This window comes from Balaenoptera borealis (genome assembly GCF_965194805.1).
Source record: "Balaenoptera borealis genome assembly, chromosome: 7".
In the NCBI taxonomy this organism is placed as follows: domain Eukaryota; kingdom Metazoa; phylum Chordata; class Mammalia; order Artiodactyla; family Balaenopteridae; genus Balaenoptera; species Balaenoptera borealis.
Window position 1 is genome coordinate 119,086,233 of NC_138864.1, and position 6,900 is coordinate 119,093,132.

The following is a 6,900-nucleotide window of genomic DNA, read 5'->3' on the forward strand; positions in this document are numbered from 1 at the left end:
CGTTTTTCTGTCTCCTGTTCCGTGCCTTGGCAATCAAAACTGTGACACGGCAATACATGGCTGGTCACTCCCCCTCCCTTTGCTGCCACGACCTCTCGGGGCACGGGGACACCAGGGTACTCTGGGCCTGCTCTCAGGAGTAGGACAGAAAACCTGCTGCGCAGCTGTGGGAGTTGTGGCTGCATTTGGAAGAAGAATGGGATAATACGGATTAGGGTGGAAGAGGTACACTTGTACCTAAGGACAATCCCTGGGGACTTTGAGAGGTAGAACAAGATACTTCCAGAATTAGACATCAAGGGCTTGAGATTAGGAATAAGGCCAATGACTTTCTACCAGCACAAGGGAAAGACAGTGTTTAACCAATAAGTTCAGAACTAAGATCATCTCTGTGTTCAAAATAACCAGCACGTGGTTATCAGTTTTTGCCTTTTATCATGGCCATCAGAAGGAGAGACAATACACAAAGACCCAACTTTTTCTTTCAATAATATGATGAGATTTTAGTCTAAAAAAGACAAAATACACACACACAAAAGACATAATGCACTTTTCCAGCTTCTCCTAAATAAGAGAAAAAAAAATACATAAATATATAAATGATAGAAGAAATATTTGACTTTAAGCCCCCATCAGAGGAATTCCTGGGACCCTAACTCCCTCCTTCTGCTAATGTAAGAGCTGGTATAAACATTTTTGTATATATCAGTATGTATCTCTGTGTGTGTACTTCTCATACCAAAAAGAATATAATATGGCTCATAAATATATATTTGCACATACATATTCACACATAAGATAAAATTAAAGTAGGATAGAAGAAGAAAATAGGGCAAAAGGAAAATAAAAATAGAAGGGATAAGGGTTCACACAAAAAAATGACTAGACCTTCAAAATTTATTCTGATTGGAAAAAGTGAAAATCATAAGATTGATAGCACAGCAGCATTTATGTAAATTAAATTAAAAATACGCCCATGCAAACAATTCAGAGGTTTTTTTTAATAGTACAAAAGGAGTAAGTGAGCAGAACAAAGGAGGAAACTTGAACAAACCAAAGGAACCAGAGACGACAGTGTGCCATGAAGATTGTAATCAATCCAACTTTCTGCACCTGCCCTCCCCAAATAAAAATTAAGCAGGTAAATTATAATAAAACCTAGGAAGTGCCATTATGGAGATTAGCTCCAAATGGTGAGGAAGTTTGGACTAGAGAAGCGGGAAGGCTTCACCAAGGAAGTAGCCTCACTGTGGGATCTTGAAGGCTGTGTAAGAGTTTGCAGAAAGTAGGAATAGGGAAAGTGTAAGCTAAGGGCAATGGAAAAGCAGAGGTTTCTAAATACAGTCAAAAGATAAGAAGGGAAAGATTATAGATAATTTATTATATTCTTAAGTGATCATTTTGAGATGCACATCTAGCCCTGTCACCTCCCTGCTTTAGATCCTTCAATGGCTTCCCTTGCCCTCAGGATAAAGACTCAAATCCTTAATGTGGTCAACTAGGCCCCCGTAATTTCTGGTCTCCACTCACATCATCAGTTTCATTTTGTGCCTATGTCCCTCCCTCCACCCTGACCCCTAGATCTGAAACACTCTAGCTTTCGTTCAGTTCCTTAAATGAGCCCATGGCCTTCCTGCCTCAGGGTTTTCAAATACTTTACCTCCTCCTGAAACCCTATTTCCCATCCTCTTTTCCTAGTTCATTTGTATTCATCCTTCAGAGTTCAGCTGAAATATTACTTCCAAACTATTGATTTCTCCAACTCTCCAGATAAAGTTATTCTCTTAGGTTAAACATATATACTTTTTGTACCCATTAAAATTATAATAACATAATTATTAAGTAATCACTTGTTTAATGTTTATGTGTTGTCATAATATAAGCTGACATTATAAGGACCACGTGGACCACGATATCCCCAGCCTCTCTTTCAATGCCTTTCACATAATGGGAACACAAGAAATATATGTTGGATGACTGAATGAATGAAATAATTGAGTGAGAGTGCCTTACTTGGGTTGGGCAGGGGTGATTCTGCTTCTAGACAGCTACAGGAGATGATAGAATCTAAATAAGAGTTGAGGTCCAGTTAAGGAAACACTGATCGCGTTCTTTCTATCAGGGGTCCACACAACAGGATGCTCAGTGGATCTACTGGGAGAATGAGATGAAAATATTAGAACTTTTCATATTTGTTTTCATCTCATTATTTTAAATGTCTGTTTCGCATTAATATAAAGAAGTACATGTATATTGTTTACAAATGAATAAAACACATATTGGGGATACTTGTTGAAATATTTTTATTGATAGAAAGTCAGATAAAAACTGTTTTAAAACCATTGCTGTAGATCAGAGATTCTCCATTATCATCATGCATCCAAACCAGCAAGGAGACATTTTCCAATAGTTCTGCTTGACCCCATGCCATTGAAACTCCATAGATTTGGGGCAACAGTCAATTCATAAAACTTATCAGGTGATTATGATAAAAGCCTCTGGTAAAGAACCATTGCTTTTATATCAAGAGTCCCAAATCTGGCTTCTCATCATAATCACATGGGACACTTAAAAACAAACCAACAAATAATAACAAAGAAAAAAAAATCTTCCCTAAATATTTTGCTGATTTGCCAGGTTTGGGAACCACTGCAATAGAGCCAGAACTCCACTAAATGGACTTCATTGGTTTTAGTCTCTTTGCCAACAGGGATCATCACCATCTTTATCTCCATCCTTATCTTCTAAGATTTGGGGATGGGAGAACTTCTGAAACATCCCCAAATGAAACACTCAAAAAAAGTAAGACAATACGAATAATAGCACTTCCAGGGATTGCTTACTGCAATATGGGATAGGATCCTGCTGTCACTTTACAACTGTTGGCACTCTCCATGGCTGTAACCATTCTGTGGAAAGATGTGGTCATTCTCAGACACTATTTCCCAGACGTTTTGAAGAGGTTTAATTGAATAAAATGCAGAGGAATAAGATGCAGAGGCATATATATTTTCCTATGATATATGTGCCCAAGTTAAAAATATACCTATAGGAGAAATTTCAAGAACTATGAGCCTCCAGAGACCTGGGGAGAGTGTGAATTCAGGCCATGAAACGTCTTGAAGGCCATACATGCTACTGAGTTTGGACTTTATGCTTCCAGAGATGCGGCTCCTCTAAAGGATTTTGTTCAGTTTTACTGAGGATAATTGACAAATAAAAATTGTATATATTTAAGGTGTACAACTTGATGTTTCAATATACATATACATTATGAAATGATCACCACAATCAAGCTAATTAACATCCATCACCTTACATAGTTACCACTTCTTTTTTCTTTTTTTTCTCTGCCATTTCTTTACCATACTTCATGTTAAGCCCACTATTTGTTCTTCCCTGAACAGAATGTGCTTATGCTTCTGTTTTTCATATTCCGTTCCCACTGCTGGTATGCCTTAACTCTAGCCTCCTCTCCACCATGTAACAGTGTACTTTTTAAAGACAAGTCAACTCAAGCATCACCTTATCCTTGAAGCCTTCTCTTGCTCCCCAAGCAGTGCTCTCTCTTTTATTCATCACACTTTGTGTAGATATCAGCATAATACTCATCACACTCTGCTATCATTATTTGCTACTTGTTTCTCTCCTCAGTTGGATTGAGAGCTCTTTGGGGACAGAGAGTTGGTTTTTGTATATTGACTTCTAAAAATGAATATTAAGTAAACAAATGAAAAAAAGAATGAGGCAATTACTATTTATACCTTGAACAGCATTACATTTAGGCTAGCGCCAATGTACAAAGGTTGAGAAAAGAAATAAAGGGAAATCAAGGAAAGACATAAAGGGAAACCAAGGATGAGAAAGAAAAATATGTTCATCAGAATAGAACAGGATAGGGGCTTCCCTGGTGGCGCAGCGGTTGGGAGTCTGCCTGCCAATGCAGGGCACACGGGTTCGAGCCCTGGTCTGGGAAGATCCCACATGCCATGGAGCAACTGGGCCCGTGAGTCACAATTACTGAGCCTGCGCATCTGGAGCCTGTGCTCCGCAACAAGAGAGGCCGCGATAGTGAGAGGCCCGCGCACCGTGATGAAGAGTGGCCCCCGCTTGCCACAACTAGAGAAAGCCCTCGCACAGAAACGAAGACCCAACACAGCCATAAAATAAAAAATAAATAAATAAATAAAAAAAAAAAAAAAAAAAAAAAGAATAGAACAGGATAGTTAAGAACCACACTGGCCAAGTCAGGGTGGATTTAAAGGAGAAAGAGAGACAGACCATGGTTGGCCAAGTTAAGAAAAGAACTGAGTTCAAAATCACTTCAAAAAGGTTCAAAGGTGGGTCACGGGATCAGATAAAAAGCAGAATCAGAAAGGCCAGAGCACTATTCAAAGAACTAGTGCTGGATCCGCTGAGGGGCAGTTAACCAAGTGGGAGGCCACACAGCCAATAACATGGGATGAAGAAATCTGGTCAGGGCAGTGACAGCCCCAGGGAGAACGCTGATGAGTTCCTGCTTCAAAGAAGGTCACTGTAATCCCTTTGCTCCCAATACCTAGAACTACACAGGACAGTTCTCTGTCCTCCCTCCATCATGGCTGGATCTCAAAGGCACTGTCTCCAGTTAACATGTCCCCCAAAACGAGAACCTTTTACTTTTTTCCCCCATTGAATACAGCTCTCATTTTAAAATAACTTTACTTTGAATTGGTTTACCTTTCCCGTCTCTTATCACCTTGATATTGTAAATTTATTCATTCAACATACAGAACTATCAAGCACTGTTACGAAAGGAGACCATATCAATCACCTTCTACACTTGTACTAAGGTGATTCTATATATTACCTTGCTGAATCACCACAACAACCCAGTGAGGCAGGGATTATTAAATATTATCCCCACTTAAGACAGTAGGATAATGAAGCCTAGAAAGATGAAGATGAAGCACAGGAAGTTAATATGCCGGATTTTTGCATTAAGTAAGTGGTGAGGGTGGGATTCAAATTGACCCAAAGCACCCCATCTGAATCTAAATCCCATCCTCTTTCTACTGTATCATTCTCTCTCCTCTCTGGTCTTTATAGAGGAAATGGCCCAAATAAGATATCAAGATCTTTTTATAGGATGACAGGCCTGATTAAGAAGCCCACTCACCAAGAGCAAGCATCAAGAAATGGAAAAGAAGAAAAAAGAGAACGCCAGTGTGCAAAGTGAAGGCAAGAGAAGGCTGGGGCGCTAGATGGTTCGCACATGCAAACACCCTGTAGACAGGGGCGCTCTGTGGGAAGGATCAACTCCCTAAGCGGTAAGTTTTAACTTTCCTACATGTCACTACTAGTTGAAAAGTCAGGTCAAGCCTTGTATGCCTAACTCTCAATGACCCCAAGATCATTGAATCAAGGGCGGTGACTTAAAAAAACAAAAACGCTGATAGGTCAGAGCTCGCAGAACAAGAGGAGGTCAAGTCTATGAGACTTGACATTCAGAGAAAACAAAGGGCTAGAGGGAGAACCAAGGGAAGCCACAGTGGAGCAGAAAGAATAGCCAGGATGGTTTAGAAGGCAGTTCCAGCACCTCTGACCACAGTGCCCACTACCAGGAGGCAGTATGAAACAGCAGAGATCGGTCACTTCTGCCCAAAGATCAGGAGTTTGCTTACTTTGCTCAGCCATTAGAAGTCAAGGGCTCTCTCACACCCTGGACTGAATTCTCTCTCCCAACTGAGAAATAGACAGTTCTAGCTTAAACTTTTTGACTTACTGCACTCCCCATTCTTATCCTCTTGCTGAGCTAATGGCATGTGTGAGGCCTGCCCTTACAAACCTGAACTCCTAGTTCTGGTTTTCCTCATGGCTTCCCACACCTTACATAGCAGCTCAGAGTAGGCTAAAGCCTGCTGGACTATTTAGGGCTTAACTCCTTGGAGTACTATAGCCCAAGTAGTGCATTCTTTGAATATAGAGTTGCTTCAGGACCCTATTGGAAAAGAAACCATTCTGCCTTAATGACATTCTATCCTAAAGCCCCCTTCCAAGTACTGTTCCAGCCTACTCAGCTGGGATCAGTGCAGCAGCCAATGGGCACAGTAATCTGGAAATCGTCTAACCGAATAGCTGTTTGGGCTTATAGATCATGGCAGTCCTAAGAGCAAAACAGCCAGAAAGCCCATTAAGAGTCTACTTGACTGGAGTAACGAGTGAGGTTGGGGGCTGATCTAACTGAAATGAACATACCAAAAATCTCTGTCCCCTACATGAGGGATTCTTACTGTGTGTGTGTGTGTGTGTGTGTGTGTGTGTGTCTGCAGCATAGAATATTTTGGCATTCTTTGAAGTCTACAGAGAGGCATAAAGATTGACCCACTCGCCCTTGGACTCAGAGACCAAGAGAACACAAGGTTTCCCTGAAAATATCAGAAAAAAAAAAAAATACAGGCGTGAGAAAACACACAGGCCTGAGACGTAGGCTTAGATACTTACATACAAACACACGCAAGTCCTGGGAAGAATGCCGGAGGAACACACACCTTGGGAGACATGAACTCAGATAATGCATGGAGGAAAGACCTGGACAGGCTGCTTTAGAGATGCATGTTCCCAGGCCCTAAGAGACGCCCTCTTAGGGAGTCAGAGGGAGAGGAAGGAGAAGAGGGAGGGGCCGGGGCAGGGAGAAAGGTGGAGAAGGAGCAGGATACACCCTTCCTCATAAAGAGAGAGACAGGTAGCCATCCAGGAAGCGAAATTAACATGGAGGCCTGATGATACACATGCAAATACAGACGGACACAGAAACGCAGAAGTTCAGAGACACAGACTGGCCGAGAGATGAACATCAACAGAAAAAAGATCAGCATGGGTCCGGCTCAGGTAAAGACCTGAGGAAATACTGGGGAGAAG

At 41.3% G+C, this 6,900-nt stretch overlaps 1 long non-coding RNA gene across 1 annotated transcript; it reads right to left on the reverse strand.

Moving 5' to 3' along the window:
- Positions 1-469: 469 nt before the first annotated feature.
- Positions 470-6,824, reverse strand: LOC309632719. The gene is made up of 2 exons (XR_014247027.1): positions 4,235-6,824; positions 470-3,907 (listed from the first exon to the last, which is right to left on the reverse strand). It is a non-coding gene; the product is annotated as an uncharacterized lncRNA (long non-coding RNA).
- Positions 6,825-6,900: the final 76 nt, after the last annotated feature.